At 34.8% G+C, this 21,497-nt stretch overlaps 1 long non-coding RNA gene across 4 annotated transcripts; it reads left to right on the top strand.

Moving 5' to 3' along the window:
- The first annotated feature begins 167 nt into the window (after window positions 1-167).
- On the top strand, window positions 168-3,582 carry LOC146904990 (uncharacterized). Of its 4 annotated transcripts, none has more exons than XR_015019936.1 (6): window positions 168-799; window positions 895-939; window positions 1,269-1,327; window positions 2,081-2,182; window positions 2,485-2,686; window positions 3,239-3,582. It is a non-coding gene; the product is annotated as an uncharacterized LOC146904990 (long non-coding RNA). The 4 variants fall into 4 exon arrangements; XR_015019935.1 differs by having other exon boundaries at window positions 170-799; window positions 889-939; XR_015019934.1 differs by lacking the exon at window positions 1,269-1,327.
- Window positions 3,583-21,497: the final 17,915 nt, after the last annotated feature.

Genomic DNA, 21,497 nt, shown 5'->3' with positions numbered 1-21,497 from the left:
GAGATTTAGATATCAACGAATAAAATTCGTTGTCTATTAGGAGTTGGCAACGGCCATGTTAACTCCACACCTCCAGAAGGGTGGCTTAAAATGAATAGGCAATGGATTTCTTTAGGGTAGTGAACAAAATATAGAAACTTGTCAATGAGTGAATATCCATTCACTACAAAAAAACTTGGGAATTGCGGCGGTCTTGTTACGGCGGGTACAGAAGACTGCCACTATAAACGGTAGATTGCGGCGGTTTTTATGAACGCCACTATAAACTGTCTATTACGGCGGTTTAAGCCGCCGCTATATACATTAACTTATTCAAACAATACACAACGTGCATTACAGCATTTTGAACTGCCGGTATTTACAATTTTATTTTTCCACCTTGCCGCATTTATATTTTACTTTCCCTCTCTTCCCCTCCATTATTTTAGAAAAATCCCTCCATCTATTTTCATAATTTTTTTTATTTCTTTTCTTTGTTTATATTTCTTCCCTATCCTTTTTTTCTTATCAAAATCCCAGAACACAAACCCTACCTCTACAGAAACGCATCAAAACCCAAATCCATGGAACTCTTACGCTCTTCGTGAACTCTAATCACTGCATTGGCTCAAATCTACACAAACTCTTTCGTTCCCTTTCTCAAACCCTATCTTCGGCTAAACCCATCGAAACCGTCGAACCCATCTCAAACCCATGGAAACCTTCTCGGTGAAACCCATCAAAACCATCTCAAATCCTTCCCTCTCCATCGAATCCTCTCAAATCATCGATTTGCATCTGTTCTTGAAGGTGAATTCAGGTTCGTATTGCTTTTGTTTTCTTAGCTGAAACCCTCGATTGATTTTTCACTAATAGCTATTTTTACTAAATCTTTGTTCTTGAACGTAGATTCAGGTTCTCGTAGACACCCTTGTCATCACTACTTAATGATTTGGACTGGTCAATTACTAAACCGTTGTTCTTTTTGATTTTTTGTTGTTGATTTATTTCATCTCTCTCTCTGGGTTTTTTTTGGATACTGAGAAAGAATAGAAACTGATACTGATATGGGTATTTTTTTTATTCTAGATTTTCTATCTTTTAACTGAAAGTTTCTATTGTTTTTGCAAAAAAAAAAAAATTGTTTTCCATTTCTATGTATTGCTTTTAAACAATGATTTTTAAGTCCTCTATTGCGTGAAATCACAAGATTTGGATCATGCTATGGATGTAAAGTAATGCTGAAATGATTGATGGATGATATTGATCAAATCTGTTAATTGTTCCAGGAATAATCAATTGGCTCAATGTCTCCTAGGTGCAGATCTACATGGTGCTATTATTTTAGGTTCGGGCACACTCTATTTTTGTTCTTTGTTTTTGGATCAGTTGTGAACACCTACAGTAGAAAATGCTAAACCATTTTATTTATCTAGAGCTTTTTGGATAATTTACAAGGACAGTTATTTTGTCATTGGTTGGATGTTAATTATTTCCCACGGATGCTTATGTCTTTATGTGTAAATATTTCATATGCATAGAAAGGTGTGTTAAAATTGTCGTTGCCGCTGTACTCAAACCTGTGAAAGCCTACTTTTGGTGTTCTTAGAAAGAGTTAGAGTAGAACTATTTTACGCAATCATTGGTATTTACTGTTGCGACTTGCAATAAGTTCAATAGTAAAATGAGCTTCTGATTGGTTGAGGTTATACCTAAGTCTTCTTCTCCGGGAATGTTTCTCATTTGAATCCTCCCATTTCATTCCCAGTGGCATGCATAACCTTTTTTTTTCATGCTCCTTACACTTGGATTTTTTTTTAAAAAGTTGCTAGAACTTATGTTGAATGTTTTTAGGTGTTTAATCGAATCAATTCTTTTAAAATGCATTTCCATTAGTGTTGTTTTAGTTTAATGTTATCATGTTGATAATTTTATATATCCAAACTTTGTCTAGATGACTCAACATGCATTGTCCTTTAAATTTAGAAAAGAGTTGTGCTTTTGAGACTCCTTCAAAACAAATACAAATATTTTAGCCTCTACCTCCTAAATAATTGTCTGCTAGTTATCACTGACTGCACTATATCCACCTGTTATGCAGTTGTGGAGTGTAAACTAACCCATTTTACTGGAACTGGTGGCATCATGATTCGTGAAACTGCAGAAGCTTTTGGGATAATTACTGAAGATAATAAATTCCGAGGTAATCCTTTCACTACTTAAAAATAGAATCTGTTCTAGCATTACCAGAGCTGTTATTCCTGTGTTTCTCAAGTATTAGTGCTTATTGAATATACACAGTCGTTTATGTATGCTTTTCTTATACCAGTGTTTGCTGTACAAATTTGATAAATTTGATAATTAATGAATTATAAGGAGTTTGCACTTCTGTTTTGAAACTTCAGCATAGTTTAAACAGTAATTGTTTGTTTACTATGGCTCTCTCAGCGAAGTGGAGCTGGTTGACTAACATAGATGCAATTTGGTTTCCCGTTTTATTTTCAGGCACAGTGAAGCAAATTGAAGCTTAGCAGTGGAGCACCAATCAGAGAGATGCGGCATAGACTCAATTAGCTATACTTAGCCAAACTTGTATAGCCAAGGTGAGGCGTTCAATATGGCGCTCTTGGCGAAGTGGGGGTGGAGGAAACTTGTATAACCAAGTGGAGGTATTTGATAACGAAGTGTAGGTTCTGTCATGTTGAAGGTATAGCCAAACTTTTCTTGTTACTTGGCATATTTGTATGGTTCTGTTTTGTTGTTTTGGTGTTGCTTTCTAGCTCTTAACTTTATAATGGTTTTGCACTCTATGTTTCTTAAGTTTGATAATTTTTACTATGTGAATGAAATTCTGGTAAATATGTAGTACAAATAGAGTATTGCTCAAGTGTGGTTGGACCAATAATTATATGTTGTTTATATGTATATGCATGTTAGTGGTGACTAATGCCTTTGTCACCATTGTTTTGGTTGGCTGGTTTGAATGTTCAAGTGTGGCTGGAGTGCTTGTTTTCTTCATTTACATACCATAAATTAAATTTAAGCTATGTTATGTCTGAAGTTTTCTTCTACCTTTGTGTAAAGATTTTGTTTAGTATGAAAACCTAAATTTGTTCATTTATATCCTTTGTCATGCCTTGTTGTTCTAGAATTTTAATTCACAAATACATTATTGTTTTTTACATTTATTCTAGAGTGTTAATTCATCTCCTGTTCAATGTCATGTTTATTATATGAGCTGCTTTTGGTATGGAATCAGCATTTTCAGCAACGAACTTTGAGACTAACAGAGCACACTGCTATTGTGAAGGCATTGCTGGTCCCCTAACTAGAGCATCCTTCTTGTTTCTGGAGAAGGAAGTGCTGATAGGTGTTTGCTCTTTTTTTTTATCAAGTTGTTGTTGTTTTATGAATTGTGAACCTTATTTGATATATATGCATGTGTACATGTATCAGAGAAGTTGAAGGATTAGCATTACATTAGGGAAATAAGAAGTCCTTACACACACACACACACATATATAGAAGAGTTCCTATATAAACTCTACAATACAATTGAAGAGTTAAGTTTACTTTCTCAACATTCATGAGGTTGTTGGACAATTTTACACATTGTAATATTACAATTTATGTATAAAAATAATTTATATTCGTACTAATAAGTGCTATTTAGCTGATTTGTTCATATATATATTTTTTTTGTTTAAAAAATGACAATTACGGCGGCTAAAACTGCCACTATGCACATATTTAATATTTTAAAAAAGTGATCATTATGGCGTTTAAAACTGCCAGTATGTACGTTTCTTTTTGCAGAACTAGTGTCTATTCTGGCGGTCAAAAACGCCGCTTTAATCAAACAACTAGCCGCCGCATTATACATCGCGTATTACGGCAGTCTGCATGGCGGTCCTTCTTAAACTGCCGGTTTAAACTTTGTGGCAGGAAAAATTTCGGCAGTTTTTAAACTGCCAGTTTGGTTTATAGTGGCGGCTAAAACCGCCGCAACATGCAATTTTTAGCCGCCGGTATCCACGCGATTTTTTGTAGTGATTGCCTATACACCTATTAGTTTACGGTTTTTCATCCGTGGCCTAAAGTTTCGTTGCCTAAAGTCAAAAATCTTGTAGTGTTACTCTCTTTTGACCCTTTTTCTTTCACTAAAAAAGGCATAAAGTGGCCTAGCCTTATCGAATCGAAGCATGTAATAGTTCCTTGGAAATCTAACGAGCATATCTACGACTTCCATGGTTGATTTTAGAAATTTCAAAAACGTCCAAAATGGTGGTAAAGTGAATTTCCTTGTTAATTTATGGATTTTACTCGATTTTGTTCCTTTTTCTTTCGCTAAAAAAGGCATAAAGTGGCCTAGCCTTATCGAATCGAACCATGTAATAGTTCGTAGGAAATCTAATGAGCATATCTATCTCTTCCATGGTTGATTTTAGAATTTTCTAAACTGGCCAAAATGGGGGTTAAGTGAATATCCTTGTTTATTTACGGATCTTACTCGTCTTTGACCCATTTTCTTTCACTAAAAAATGCATAAAGTGGCCTAGCCTTATCGAATCGAAGCATGTAATAGTTCCTAGGAAATCTAACGAGCATATCTATGACTTCCATGGTTGATTTTAGAATTTTCAAAAACGGCCAAAATGGGGGTTAGATAAATTTCCTTGTTAATTTACGGATTTTACTCGTTTTTGACCCTTTTTCTTTCCATAAAAAGGGCATAAAGTGGCCTAGCCTTATCGAATCGAAGCATGTAATAGTTCGTAGGAAATCTAACAAGCATATCTACGACTTCCATGGTTTATATTAGAATTTTCAAAACGGCCAAAATGAGGGTTAAGTTAATTTCCTTGTTAATTTACGGATTTTACTCGCTTTTGACCCTTTTTCTTTCACTAAAAAAGGCATAAAGTGGCCTAGCCATATTGAATCGAAGCATGTAATAGTTCCTTGGAAATCTAACGAGCATATCTACGACTTCCATGGTTGATTTTAGAAATTTCAAAAACGTCCAAAATGGTGGTAAAGTGAATTTCCTTGTTAATTTACGGATTTTACTCGATTTTGTTCCTTTTTCTTTCGCTAAAAAAGGCATAAAGTGGCCTAGCCTTTTCGAATCGAACCATGTAATAGTTCGTAGGAAATCTAACGAGCATATCTATCTCTTGCATGGTTGATTTTAGAATTTTCTAAACCGGCCAAAATGGGGGTTAAGTGAATATCCTTGTTTATTTACGGATCTTACTCGTCTTTAACCCATTTTCTTTCACTAAAAAATGCATAAAGTGGCCTAGCCTTACCGAATCGAAGCATGTAATAGTTCCTAGGAAATCTAACGAGCATATCTATGACTTCCATGGTTGATTTTAGAATTTTCAAAAACGGCCAAAATGGGGGTTAGGTTAATTTCCTTGTTAATTTACGGATTTTACTCGTTTTTGACCCTTTTTCTTTCCATAAAAAGGGCATAAAGTGGCCTAGCCTTATCGAATCGAAGCATGTAATAGTTCGTAGGAAATCTAACAAGCATATCTACGACATCCATGGTTTATATTAGAATTTTCAAAACGGCCAAAATGAGGGTTAAGTTAATTTCCTTGTTAATTTACGGATTTTACTCGCTTTTGACCCTTTTTCTTTCACTAAAAAAGGCATAAAGTGGCCTAGCCTTATCGAATCGAAGCATGTAAAAGTTTCTTGGAAATCTAACGAGCATATCTACGACTTCCATTGTTGATTTTAGAAATTTCAAAAACGTCCAAAATGGTGGTAAAGTGAATTTCCTTGTTAATTTACGGATTTTACTCGATTTTGTTCCTTTTCCTTTCGCTAAAAAAGGCATAAAGTGGCCTAGCCTTTTCGAATCGAACCATGTAATAGTTCGTAGGAAATCTAACGAGCATATCTATCTCTTGCATGGTGTATTTTAGAATTTTCTAAACCGGCCAAAATGGGGGTTAAGTGAATATCCTTGTTTATTTATGGATCTTACTCGTCTTTGACCCATTTTCTTTCACTAAAAAATGCATAAAGTGGCCTAGCCTTATCGAATCGAAGCATGTAATAGTTCCTCGGAAATCTAACGAGCATATCTATGACTTCCATGGTTGATTTTAGAATTTTCAAAAACGGCCAAAATGGGGGTTAGGTTAATTTCCTTGTTAATTTACGGATTTTACTCGTTTTTGACCCTTTTTCTTTCCATAAAAAGGGCATAAAGTGGCCTAGCCTTATCGAATCGAAGCATGTAATAGTTCCTAGAAAATCTAACGAGCATATCTACGACTTCCATGGTTGATTTTAGAAATTTCAAAAACGTCCAAAATGGTGTTAAAGTGAATTTCCTTGTTAATTTACGGATTTTACTCGATTTTTATCCGTTTTCTTTCGCTAAAAAGGGCATAAAGTGGCCTAGCCTTATCGAATCGAAGCATGTAATAGTTCGTAGGAAATCTAACAAGCATATCTACGACTTCCATGGTTTATATTAGAATTTTCAAAACGGCCAAAATGAGGGTTAAGTTAATTTCCTTGTTAATTTGCGGATTTTACTCGCTTTTGACCCTTTTTCTTTCACTAAAAAAGGCATAAAGTGGCCTAGCCTTATCGAATCGAAGCATGTAATAGTTCCTTGGAAATCTATCGAGCATATCTACGACTTCCATGGTTGATTTTAGAAATTTCAAAAACGTCCAAAATGGTGTTAAAGTGAATTTCCTTGTTAATTTACGGATTTTACTCGATTTTTATCCGTTTTCTTTCGCTAAAAAGGGCATAAAGTGGCCTAGCCTTATCGAATCGAAGCATGTAATAGTTCCTTGGAAATTAACGAGCATATCTACGACTTCCATGGTTGATTTTAGAAATTTCAAAAACGTCCAAAATGGTGGTAAAGTGAATTTCCTTGTTAATTTATGGATTTTACTCGATTTTGTTCCTTTTTCTTTCGCTAAAAAAGGCATAAAGTGGCCTAGCCTTATCGAATCGAACCATGTAATAGTTCGTAGGAAATCTAATGAGCATATCTATCTCTTCCATGGTTGATTTTAGAATTTTCTAAACCGGCCAAAATGGGGGTTAAGTGAATATCCTTGTTTATTTACGGATCTTACTCGTCTTTGACCCATTTTCTTTCACTAAAAAATGCATAAAGTGGCCTAGCCTTATCGAATCGAAGCATGTAATAGTTCCTAGGAAATCTAACGAGCATATCTATGACTTCCATGGTTGATTTTAGAATTTTCAAAAACGGCCAAAATGGGGGTTAGGTTAATTTCCTTGTTAATTTACGGATTTTACTCGTTTTTGACCCTTTTTCTTTCCATAAAAAGGGCATAAAGTGGCCTAGCCTTATCGAATCGAAGCATGTAATAGTTCGTAGGAAATCTAACAAGCATATCTACGACTTCCATGGTTTATATTAGAATTTTCAAAACGGCCAAAATGAGGGTTAAGTTAATTTCCTTGTTAATTTACGGATTTTACTCGCTTTTGACCCTTTTTCTTTCACTAAAAAAGGCATAAAGTGGCCTAGCCTTATTGAATCGAAGCATGTAATAGTTCCTTGGAAATCTAACGAGCATATCTACGACTTCCATGGTTGATTTTAGAAATTTCAAAAACGTCCAAAATGGTGGTAAGGTGAATTTCCTTGTTAATTTACGGATTTTACTCGATTTTGTTCCTTTTTCTTTCGCTAAAAAAGGCATAAAGTGGCCTAGCCTTTTCGAATCGAACCATGTAATAGTTTGTAGGAAATCTAACGAGCATATCTATCTCTTGCATGGTTGATTTTAGAATTTTCTAAACCGGCCAAAATGGGGGTTAAGTGAATATCCTTGTTTATTTACGGATCTTACTCGTCTTTGACCCATTTTCTTTCACTAAAAAATGCATAAAGTGGCCTAGCCTTATCGAATCGAAGCATGTAATAGTTCCTAGGAAATCTAACGAGCATATCTATGACTTCCATGGTTGATTTTAGAATTTTCAAAAACGGCCAAAATGGGGGTTAGGTTAATTTCCTTGTTAATTTACGGATTTTACTCGTTTTTGACCCTTTTTCTTTCCAAAAAAAGGGCATAAAGTGGCCTAGCCTTATCGAATCGAAGCATGTAATAGTTCGTAGGAAATCTAACAAGCATATCTACGACATCCATGGTTTATATTAGAATTTTCAAAACGGCCAAAATGAGGGTTAAGTTAATTTCCTTGTTAATTTACGGATTTTACTCGCTTTTGACCCTTTTTCTTTCACTAAAAAAGGCATAAAGTGGCCTAGCCTTATCGAATCGAAGCATGTAATAGTTTCTTGGAAATCTAACGAGCATATCTACGACTTCCATTGTTGATTTTAGAAATTTCAAAAACGTCCAAAATGGTGGTAAAGTGAATTTCCTTGTTAATTTACGGATTTTACTCGATTTTGTTCCTTTTTCTTTCGCTAAAAAAGGCATAAAGTGGCCTAGCCTTATCGAATCGAACCATGTAATAGTTCGTAGGAAATCTAACGAGCATATCTATCTCTTCCATGGTTGATTTTAGAATTTTCTAAACCAGCCAAAATGGGGGTTAAGTGAATATCCTTGTTTATTTACGGATCTTACTCGTCTTTGACCCATTTTCTTTCACTAAAAAATGCATAAAGTGGCCTAGCCTTATCGAATCGAAGCATGTAATAGTTCCTAGGAAATCTAACGAGCATATCTATGACTTCCATGGTTGATTTTAGAATTTTCAAAAACGGCCAAAATGGGGGTTAGGTTAATTTCCTTGTTAATTTACGGATTTTACTCGTTTTTGACCCTTTTTCTTTCCATAAAAAGGGCATAAAGTGGCCTAGCCTTATCGAATCGAAGCATGTAATAGTTCCTAGGAAATCTAACGAGCATATCTACGACTTCCATGGTTGATTTTAGAAATTTCAAAAACGTCCAAAATGGTGGTAAAGTGAATTTCCTTGTTAATTTACGGATTTTACTCGATTTTGTTCCTTTTTCTTTCGCTAAAAAAGGCATAAAGTGGCCTAGCCTTATCGAATCGAACCATGTAATAGTTCGTAGGAAATCTAACGAGCATATCTATCTCTTCCATGGTTGATTTTAGAATTTTCTAAACCGGCCAAAATGGGGGTTAAGTGAATATCCTTGTTTATTTACGGATCTTACTCGTCTTTGACCCATTTTCTTTCACTAAAAAATGCATAAAGTGGCCTAGCCTTATCGAATCGAAGCGTGTAATAGTTCCTAGGAAATCTAACGAGCATATCTATGACTTCCATGGTTGATTTTAGAATTTTCAAAAACGGCCAAAATGGGGGTTAGGTTAATTTCCTTGTTAATTTACGGATTTTACTCGTTTTTGACCCTTTTTCTTTCCATAAAAAGGGCATAAAGTGGCCTAGCCTTATCGAATCGAAGCATGTAATAGTTCCTAGGAAATCTAACGAGCATATCTACGACTTCCATGGTTGATTTTAGAAATTTCAAAAACGTCCAAAATGGTGTTAAAGTGAATTTCCTTGTTAATTTACGGATTTTACTCGATTTTTATCCGTTTTCTTTCGCTAAAAAGGGCATAAAGTGGCCTAGCCGTATCGAATCGAAGCATGTAATAGTTCGTAGGAAATCTAACAAGCATATCTACGACTTCCATGGTTTATATTAGAATTTTCAAAAAGGCCAAAATGAGGGTTAAGTTAATTTCCTTGTTAATTTACGGATTTTACTCTCTTTTGACCCTTTTTCTTTCACTAAAAAAGGCATAAAGTGACCTAGCCTTATCGAATCGAACCATGTAATAGTTCGTAGGAAATCTAACGAGCATATCTATCTCTTCCATGGTTGATTTAAGAATTTTCTAAACCGGCCAAAATGGGGGTTAAGTGAATATCCTTGTTTATTTACGGATCTTACTCGTCTTTGACCCATTTTCTTTCACTAAAAAATGCATAAAGTGGCCTAGCCTTATCGAATCGCAGCATGTAATAGTTCCTAGGAAATCTAACAAGCATATCTACGACTTCCACGGTTTATATTAGAATTTTCAAAACGGCCAAAATGAGGGTTAAGTTAATTTCCTAGTTAATTTATGGATTTTACTTGCTTTTGACCCTTTTTCTTTCACTAAAAAAGGCATAAAGTGGCCTAGCCTTATCGAATCGAAGCATGTAATAGTTCCTAGGAAATCTAACAAGCATATCTACGACATCCATGGTTTATTTTAGAAATTTCAAAACGGCCAAAATGAGGGTTAACTTAATTTCCTTGTTAATTTACGGATTTTACTCGTTTTTGACCCTTTTTCTTTCACTAAAAAGGGCATAAAGTGGCCTAGCCTTATCGAATCGAAGCATGTAATAGTTCCTAGGAAATCTAACGAGCATATCTATTACTTCCATGGTTGATTTTAGAATTTTCAAAAATGGCCAAAATGGGGGTTAGGTTAATTTCCTTGTTAATTTACGGATTTTACTCGTTTTTCACCCTTTTTCTTTCACTAAAAAGGGCATAAAGTGGCCTATCTTTATCGAATCGAAGCATGTAATAGTTCCTAGGAAATCTAACGAGCATATCTACGACTTCCATGGTTGATTTTAGAAATTTCAAAAACGTCCAAAATGGTGGTAAAGTGAATTTCCTTGTTAATTTACGGATTTTACTCGATTTTGATCCTTTTTCTTTTGCTAAAAAGGGCATAAAGAGGCCTAGGCTTATCGAATCGAACCATGTAATAGTTCGTAGGAATTCTAACGAGCATATCTATGACTTCCATGGTTGATTTTAGAATTTTCCAAAAAGGCCAAGATGGGGGTTAAGTGAATATCCTTGTTTATTTACGGATCTTACTCATATTTGACCCATTTTCTTGCACTAAAAAATGCGTAATGTGGCCTAGCCTTTTCGAATCGAACCATGCAATAGTTCCTAGGAAATCTAACAAGCATATCTACGACTTCCACCGATTATATTAGAATTTTCAAAACGGCCAAAATGGGGTTAAGTTAATTTCCTTGTTAATTTACGGATTTTACTCGTTTTTGACCCTTTTTCTTTCACTAAAAAGGGCATAAAGTGGCCTAGCCTTATCGAATCGAAGCATGTAATAGTTCCTAGGAAATCTAACGAGCATATCTACGACTTCCATGGTTGATTTTAGAAATTTCAAAAACGTCCAAAATGGTGTTAAAGTGAATTTCCTTGTTAATTTACGGATTTTACTCGATTTTTATCCGTTTTCTTTCGCTAAAAAGGGCATAAAGTGGCCTAGCCGTATCGAATCGAAGCATGTAATAGTTCGTAGGAAATCTAACAAGCATATCTACGACTTCCATGGTTTATATTAGAATTTTCAAAAAGGCCAAAATGAGGGTTAAGTTAATTTCCTTGTTAATTTACGGATTTTACTCTCTTTTGACCCTTTTTCTTTCACTAAAAAAGGCATAAAGTGACCTAGCCTTATCGAATCGAACCATGTAATAGTTCGTAGGAAATCTAACGAGCATATCTATCTCTTCCATGGTTGATTTAAGAATTTTCTAAACCGGCCAAAATGGGGGTTAAGTGAATATCCTTGTTTATTTACGGATCTTACTCGTCTTTGACCCATTTTCTTTCACTAAAAAATGCATAAAGTGGCCTAGCCTTATCGAATCGCAGCATGTAATAGTTCCTAGGAAATCTAACAAGCATATCTACGACTTCCACGGTTTATATTAGAATTTTCAAAACGGCCAAAATGAGGGTTAAGTTAATTTCCTAGTTAATTTATGGATTTTACTTGCTTTTGACCCTTTTTCTTTCACTAAAAAAGGCATAAAGTGGCCTAGCCTTATCGAATCGAAGCATGTAATAGTTCCTAGGAAATCTAACAAGCATATCTACGACATCCATGGTTTATTTTAGAAATTTCAAAACGGCCAAAATGAGGGTTAACTTAATTTCCTTGTTAATTTACGGATTTTACTCGTTTTTGACCCTTTTTCTTTCACTAAAAAGGGCATAAAGTGGCCTAGCCTTATCGAATCGAAGCATGTAATAGTTCCTAGGAAATCTAACGAGCATATCTATTACTTCCATGGTTGATTTTAGAATTTTCAAAAATGGCCAAAATGGGGGTTAGGTTAATTTCCTTGTTAATTTACGGATTTTACTCGTTTTTCACCCTTTTTCTTTCACTAAAAAGGGCATAAAGTGGCCTATCTTTATCGAATCGAAGCATGTAATAGTTCCTAGGAAATCTAACGAGCATATCTACGACTTCCATGGTTGATTTTAGAAATTTCAAAAACGTCCAAAATGGTGGTAAAGTGAATTTCCTTGTTAATTTACGGATTTTACTCGATTTTGATCCTTTTTCTTTTGCTAAAAAGGGCATAAAGAGGCCTAGGCTTATCGAATCGAACCATGTAATAGTTCGTAGGAATTCTAACGAGCATATCTATGACTTCCATGGTTGATTTTAGAATTTTCCAAAAAGGCCAAGATGGGGGTTAAGTGAATATCCTTGTTTATTTACGGATCTTACTCATATTTGACCCATTTTCTTGCACTAAAAAATGCGTAATGTGGCCTAGCCTTTTCGAATCGAACCATGCAATAGTTCCTAGGAAATCTAACAAGCATATCTACAACTTCCACCGATTATATTAGAATTTTCAAAACGGCCAAAATGGGGTTAAGTTAATTTCCTTGTTAATTTACGGATTTTACTCGTTTTTGACCCTTTTTCTTTCACTAAAAAGGGCATAAAGTGGCCTAGCCTTATCGAATCGAAGCATGTAATAGTTCCTAGGAAATCTAACGAGCATATCTATTACTTCCATGGTTGATTTTAGAATTTTCAAAAATGGCCAAAATGGGGGTTAGGTTAATTTCCTTGTTAATTTACGGATTTTACTCGTTTTTCACCCTTTTTCTTTCACTAAAAAGGGCATAAAGTGGCCTATCTTTATCGAATCGAAGCATGTAATAGTTCCTAGGAAATCTAACGAGCATATCTACGACTTCCATGGTTGATTTTAGAAATTTCAAAAACGTCCAAAATCATGGTAAAGTGAATTTCCTTGTTAATTTACGGATTTTACTCGATTTTGATCCTTTTTCTTTTGCTAAAAAGGGCATAAAGTGGCCTAGCCTTATCGAATCGAACCATGTAATAGTTCGTAGGAATTCTAACGAGCATATCTATGACTTCCATGGTTGATTTTAGAATTTTCAAAAACGGCAAAAATGGGGGTTACGTTAATTTCCTTGTTGATTTATGGATTTTACTCGTTTTTGACCCTTTTTCTTTCACTAAAAAAGGCATAAAGTGGCCTAGCCTTATCGAATCGAAGCATGTAATAGTTCCTAGGAAATCTAACGAGCATATCTATGACTTCCATAGTTGATTTTAGAATTTTCAAAAACGGCCAAAATGGGGGTTAGGTTAATTTCCTTGTTAATTTACGGATTTTACTCGTTTTTGACCCTTTTTCTTTCCATAAAAAGGGCATAAAGTGGCCTAGCCTTATCGAATCGAAGCATGTAATAGTTCCTAGGAAATATAACGAGCATATCTACGACTTCCATGGTTGATTTTAGAAATTTCAAAAACGTCCAAAATGGTGTTAAAGTGAATTTCCTTGTTAATTTACGGATTTTACTCGATTTTTATCCGTTTTCTTTCGCTAAAAAGGGCATAAAGTGGCCTAGCCTTATCGAATCGAAGCATGTAATAGTTCCTAGGAAATCTAACGAGCATATCTATTACTTCCATGGTTGATTTTAGAATTTTCAAAAATGGCCAAAATGGGGGTTAGGTTAATTTCCTTGTTAATTTACGGATTTTACTCGTTTTTCACCCTTTTTCTTTCACTAAAAAGGGCATAAAGTGGCCTATCTTTATCGAATCGAAGCATGTAATAGTTCCTAGGAAATCTAACGAGCATATCTACGACTTCCATGGTTGATTTTAGAAATTTCAAAAACGTCCAAAATGGTGGTAAAGTGAATTTCCTTGTTAATTTACGGATTTTACTCGATTTTGATCCTTTTTCTTTTGCTAAAAAGGGCATAAAGAGGCCTAGGCTTATCGAATCGAACCATGTAATAGTTCGTAGGAATTCTAACGAGCATATCTATGACTTCCATGGTTGATTTTAGAATTTTCCAAAACGGCCAAGATGGGGGTTAAGTGAATATCCTTGTTTATTTACGGATCTTACTCATATTTGACCCATTTTCTTGCACTAAAAAATGCGTAATGTGGCCTAGCCTTTTCGAATCGAACCATGCAATAGTTCCTAGGAAATCTAACAAGCATATCTACGACTTCCACGGATTATATTAGAATTTTCAACACGGCCAAAATGGGGTTAAGTTAATTTCCTTGTTAATTTACGGATTTTACTCGTTTTTGACCCTTTTTCTTTCACTAAAAAAGGCATAAAGTGGCCTAGCCTTATCGAATCGAAGCATGTAATAGTTCCTAGGAAATCTAACGAGCATATCTATTACTTCCATGGTTGATTTTAGAATTTTCAAAAATGGCCAAAATGGGGGTTAGGTTAATTTCCTTGTTAATTTACGGATTTTACTCGTTTTTCACCCTTTTTCTTTCACTAAAAAGGGCATAAAGTGGCCTATCTTTATCGAATCGAAGCATGTAATAGTTCCTAGGAAATCTAACGAGCATATCTACGACTTCCATGGTTGATTTTAGAAATTTCAAAAACGTCCAAAATCATGGTAAAGTGAATTTCCTTGTTAATTTACGGATTTTACTTGATTTTGATCCTTTTTCTTTTGCTAAAAAGGGCATAAAGTGGCCTAGCCTTATCGAATCGAACCATGTAATAGTTCGTAGGAATTCTAACGAGCATATCTATGACTTCCATGGTTGATTTTAGAATTTTCAAAAACGGCAAAAATGGGGGTTACGTTAATTTCCTTGTTGATTTATGGATTTTACTCGTTTTTGACCCTTTTTCTTTCACTAAAAAAGGCATAAAGTGGCCTAGCCTTATCGAATCGAAGCATGTAATAGTTCCTAGGAAATCTAACGAGCATATCTATGACTTCCATAGTTGATTTTAGAATTTTCAAAAACGGCCAAAATGGGGGTTAGGTTAATTTCCTTGTTAATTTACGGATTTTACTCGTTTTTGACCCTTTTTCTTTCCATAAAAAGGGCATAAAGTGGCCTAGCCTTATCGAATCGAAGCATGTAATAGTTCCTAGGAAATATAACGAGCATATCTACGACTTCCATGGTTGATTTTAGAAATTTCAAAAACGTCCAAAATGGTGTTAAAGTGAATTTCCTTGTTAATTTACGGATTTTACTCGATTTTTATCCGTTTTCTTTCGCTAAAAAGGGCATAAAGTGGCCTAGCCTTATCGAATCGAAGCATGTAATAGTTCCTAGGAAATCTAACGAACATATCTATTACTTCCATGGTTGATTTTAGAATTTTCAAAAATGGCCAAAATGGGGGTTAGGTTAATTTCCTTGTTAATTTACGGATTTTACTCGTTTTTCACCCTTTTTCTTTCACTAAAAAGGGCATAAAGTGGCCTATCTTTATCGAATCGAAGCATGTAATAGTTCCTAGGAAATCTAACGAGCATATCTACGACTTCCATGGTTGATTTTAGAAATTTCAAAAACGTCCAAAATGGTGGTAAAGTGAATTTCCTTGTTAATTTACGGATTTTACTCGATTTTGATCCTTTTTCTTTTGCTAAAAAGGGCATAAAGAGGCCTAGGCTTATCGAATCGAACCATGTAATAGTTCGTAGGAATTCTAACGAGCATATCTATGACTTCCATGGTTGATTTTAGAATTTTCCAAAACGGCCAAGATGGGGGTTAAGTGAATATCCTTGTTTATTTACGGATCTTACTAATATTTGACCCATTTTCTTGCACTAAAAAATGCGTAATGTGGCCTAGCCTTTTCGAATCGAACCATGCAATAGTTCCTAGGAAATCTAACAAGCATATCTACGACTTCCACGGATTATATTAGAATTTTCAAAACGGCCAAAATGGGGTTAAGTTAATTTCCTTGTTAATTTACGGATTTTACTCGTTTTTGACCCTTTTTCTTTCACTAAAAAAGGCATAAAGTGGCCTAGCCTTATCGAATCGAAGCATGTAATAGTTCCTAGGAAATCTAACGAGCATATCTATTACTTCCATGGTTGATTTTAGAATTTTCAAAAATGGCCAAAATGGGGGTTAGGTTAATTTCCTTGTTAATTTACGGATTTTACTCGTTTTTCACCCTTTTTCTTTCACTAAAAAGGGCATAAAGTGGCCTATCTTTATCGAATCGAAGCATGTAATAGTTCCTAGGAAATCTAACGAGCATATCTACGACTTCCATGGTTGATTTTAGAAATTTCAAAAACGTCCAAAATCATGGTAAAGTGAATTTCCTTGTTAATTTACGGATTTTACTTGATTTTGATCCTTTTTCTTTTGCTAAAAAGGGCATAAAGTGGCCTAGCCTTATCGAATCGAACCATGTAATAGTTCGTAGGAATTCTAACGAGCATATCTATGACTTCCATGGTTGATTTTAGAATTTTCAAAAACGGCAAAAATGGGGGTTACGTTAATTTCCTTGTTGATTTATGGATTTTACTCGTTTTTGACCCTTTTTCTTTCACTAAAAAAGGCATAAAGTGGCCTAGCCTTATCGAATCGAAGCATGTAATAGTTCCTAGGAAATCTAACGAGCATATCTATGACTTCCATAGTTGATTTTAGAATTTTCAAAAACGGCCAAAATGGGGGTTAGGTTAATTTCCTTGTTAATTTACGGATTTTACTCGTTTTTGACCCTTTTTCTTTCCATAAAAAGGGCATAAAGTGGCCTAGCCTTATCGAATCGAAGCATGTAATAGTTCCTAGGAAATATAACGAGCATATCTACGACTTCCATGGTTGATTTTAGAAATTTCAAAAACGTCCAAAATGGTGTTAAAGTGAATTTCCTTGTTAATTTACGGATTTTACTCGATTTTTATCCGTTTTCTTTCGCTAAAAAGGGCATAAAGTGGCCTAGCCTTATCGAATCGAAGCATGTAATAGTTCCTAGGAAATCTAACGAGCATATCTATTACTTCCATGGTTGATTTTAGAATTTTCAAAAATGGCCAAAATGGGGGTTAGGTTAATTTCCTTGTTAATTTACGGATTTTACTCGTTTTTCACCCTTTTTCTTTCACTAAAAAGGGCATAAAGTGGCCTATCTTTATCGAATCGAAGCATGTAATAGTTCCTAGGAAATCTAACGAGCATATCTACGACTTCCATGGTTGATTTTAGAAATTTCAAAAACGTCCAAAATGGTGGTAAAGTGAATTTCCTTGTTAATTTACGGATTTTACTCGATTTTGATCCTTTTTCTTTTGCTAAAGAGGGCATAAAGAGGCCTAGGCTTATCGAATCGAACCATGTAATAGTTCGTAGGAATTCTAACGAGCATATCTATGACTTCCATGGTTGATTTTAGAATTTTCCAAAACGGCCAAGATGGGGGTTAAGTGAATATCCTTGTTTATTTACGGATCTTACTAATATTTGACCCATTTTCTTGCACTAAAAAATGCGTAATGTGGCCTAGCCTTTTCGAATCGAACCATGCAATAGTTCCTAGGAAATCTAACAAGCATATCTACGACTTCCACGGATTATATTAGAATTTTCAAAACGGCCAAAATGGGGTTAAGTTAATTTCCTTGTTAATTTACGGATTTTACTCGTTTTTGACCCTTTTTCTTTCACTAAAAAAGGCATAAAGTGGCCTAGCCTTATCGAATCGAAGCATGTAATAGTTCCTAGGAAATCTAACGAGCATATCTATTACTTCCATGGTTGATTTTAGAATTTTCAAAAATGGCCAAAATGGGGGTTAGGTTAATTTCCTTGTTAATTTACGGATTTTACTCGTTTTTCACCCTTTTTCTTTCACTAAAAAGGGCATAAAGTGGCCTATCTTTATCGAATCGAAGCATGTAATAGTTCCTAGGAAATCTAACGAGCATATCTACGACTTCCATGGTTGATTTTAGAAATTTCAAAAACGTCCAAAATCATGGTAAAGTGAATTTCCTTGTTAATTTACGGATTTTACTTGATTTTGATCCTTTTTCTTTTGCTAAAAAGGGCATAAAGTGGCCTAGCCTTATCGAATCGAACCATGTAATAGTTCGTAGGAATTCTAACGAGCATATCTATGACTTCCATGGTTGATTTTAGAATTTTCAAAAACGGCAAAAATGGGGGTTACGTTAATTTCCTTGTTGATTTATGGATTTTACTCGTTTTTGACCCTTTTTCTTTCACTAAAAAAGGCATAAAGTGGCCTAGCCTTATCGAATCGAAGCATGTAATAGTTCCTAGGAAATCTAACGAGCATATCTATGACTTCCATAGTTGATTTTAGAATTTTCAAAAACGGCCAAAATGGGGGTTAGGTTAATTTCCTTGTTAATTTACGGATTTTACTCGTTTTTGACCCTTTTTCTTTCCATAAAAAGGGCATAAAGTGGCCTAGCCTTATCGAATCGAAGCATGTAATAGTTCCTAGGAAATATAACGAGCATATCTACGACTTCCATGGTTGATTTTAGAAATTTCAAAAACGTCCAAAATGGTGTTAAAGTGAATTTCCTTGTTAATTTACGGATTTTACTCGATTTTTATCCGTTTTCTTTCGCTAAAAAGGGCATAAAGTGGCCTAGCCTTATCGAATCGAAGCATGTAATAGTTCGTAGGAAATCTAACAAGCATATCTACGACTTCCATGGTTTATATTAGAATTTTCAAAACGGCCAAAATGAGGGTTAAGTTAATTTCCTTGTTAATTTACGGATTTTACTCGCTTTTGACCCTTTTTCTTTTACTAAAAAAGGCATAAAGTGGCCTAGCCTTATCGAATCGAAGCATGTAATAGTTCCTTGGAAATCTAACGAGCATATCTACGACTTCCATGGTTGATTTTAGAAATTTCAAAAACGTCCAAAATGGTGGTAAAGTGAATTTCCATGTTAATTTACGGATTTTACTCGATTTTGATCCTTTTTCTTTTGCTAAAAAGGACATAAAGAGGCCTAGGCTTATCGAATCGAACCATGTAATAGTTCGTAGGAATTCTAACGAGCATATCTATGACTTCCATGGTTGATTTTAGAATTTTCAAAAACGGCCAAGATGGGGGTTAAGTGAATATCCTTGTTTATTTATGGATCTTACTCATCTTTGACCCATTTTCTTGCACTAAAAAATGCATAAAGTGGCCTAGCCTTTTCGAATCGAACCATGCAATAGTTCCTAGGAAATCTAACAAGCATATCTACGACTTCCACCGATTATATTAGAATTTTCAAAACGGCCAGAATGGGGTTAAGTTAATTTCCTTGTTAATTTACGGATTTTACTCGTTTTTGACCCTTTTTCTTTCACTAAAAAGGGCATAAAGTGGCCTAGCCTTATCGAATCGAAGCATGTAATAGTTCCTAGGAAATCTAACGAGCATATCTATTACTTCCATGGTTGATTTTAGAATTTTCAAAAATGGCCAAAATGGGGGTTAGGTTAATTTCCTTGTTAATTTACGGATTTTACTCGTTTTTCACCCTTTTTCTTTCACTAAAAAGGGCATAAAGTGGCCTATCTTTATCGAATCGAAGCATGTAATAGTCCTAGGAAATCTAACGAGCATATCTACGACTTCCATGGTTGATTTTAGAAATTTCAAAAACGTCCAAAATGGTGGTAAAGTGAATTTCCTTGTTAATTTACGGATTTTACTCGATTTTGATCCTTTTTCTTTTGCTAAAAAGGGCATAAAGAGGCCTAGGCTTATCGAATCGAACCATGTAATAGTTCGTAGGAATTCTAACGAGCATATCTATGACTTCCATGGTTGATTTTAGAATTTTCCAAAACGGCCAAGATGGGGGTTAAGTGAATATCCTTGTTTATTTACGGATCTTACTCATATTTGACCCATTTTCTTGCACTAAAAAATGCGTAATGTGGCCTAGCCTTTTCGAATCGAACCATGCAATAGTTCCTAGGAAATCTAACAAGCATATCTACGACTTCCACGGATTATATTAGAATTTTCAAAACGGCCAAAATGGGGTTAAGTTAATTTCCTTGTTAATTTACGGATTTTACTCGTTTTTGACCCTTTTTCTTTCACTAAAAAAGGCATAAAGTGGCCTAGCCTTATCGAATCGAAGCATGTAATAGTTCCTAGGAAATCTAACGAGCATATCTATTACTTCCATGGTTGATTTTAGAATTTTCAAAAATGGCCAAAATGGGGGTTAGGTTAATTTCCTTGTTAATTTACGGATTTTACTCGTTTTTCACCCTTTTTCTTTCACTAAAAAGGGCATAAAGTGGCCTATCTTTATCGAATCGAAGCATGTAATAGTTCCTAGGAAATCTAACAAGCATATCTACGACTTCCATGGTTGATTTTAGAAATTTCAAAAACGTCCAAAATCATGGTAAAGTGAATTTCCTTGTTAATTTACGGATTTTACTCGATTTTGATCCTTTTTCTTTTCCTAAAAAGGGCATAAAGTGGCCTAGCCTTATCGAATCGAACCATGTAATAGTTCGTAGGAATTCTAACGAGCATATCTATGACTTCCATGGTTGATTTTAGAATTTTCAAAAACGGCAAAAATGGGGGTTACGTTAATTTCCTTGTTGATTTATGGATTTTACTCGTTTTTGACCTTTTTTCTTTCACTAAAAAAGGCATAAAGTGGCCTAGCCTTATCGAATCGAAGCATGTAATAGTTCCTAGGAAATCTAACGAGCATATCTATTACTTCCATGGTTGATTTTAGAATTTTCAAAAACGGCCAAAATGGGGGTTAGGTTAATTTCCTTGTTAATTTACGGATTTTACTCGTTTTTCACCCTTTTTCTTTCATTAAAAAGGGCATAAAGTGGCCTAGCTTTATCGAATCGAAGCATGTAATAGTTCCTAGGAAATCTAACGAGCATATCTACGACTTCCATGGTTGATTTTAGAAATTTCAAAAACGTCCAAAATGGTGGTAAAGTGAATTTCCATGTTAATTTACGGATTTTACTCGATTTTGATCCTTTTTCTTTTGCTAAAAAGGACATAAAGAGGCCTAGGCTTATCGAATCGAACCATGTAATAGTTCGTAGGAATTCTAACGAGCATATCTATGACTTCCATGGTTGATTTTAGAATTTTCAAAAACGGCCAAGATGGGGGTTAAGTGAATATCCTTGTTTATTTATGGATCTTACTCATCTTTGACCCATTTTCATGCACTAAAAAATGCATAAAGTGGCCTAGCCTTTTCGAATCGAACCATGCAATAGTTCCTAGGAAATCTAACAAGCATATCTACGACTTCCACCGATTATATTAGAATTTTCAAAACGGCCAAAATGGGGTTAAGTTAATTTCCTTGTTAATTTACGGATTTTACTCGTTTTTGACCCTTTTTCTT

The sequence above is a fragment of the Medicago sativa genome, chromosome 7 (assembly GCF_051527215.1).
Source record: "Medicago sativa cultivar Bolivia chromosome 7, Bolivia_mono, whole genome shotgun sequence".
Taxonomy (NCBI): domain Eukaryota; kingdom Viridiplantae; phylum Streptophyta; class Magnoliopsida; order Fabales; family Fabaceae; genus Medicago; species Medicago sativa.
Note: the sequence above shows the minus strand (reverse complement) of the source record. Positions and strands in the feature narration are given on the sequence as shown.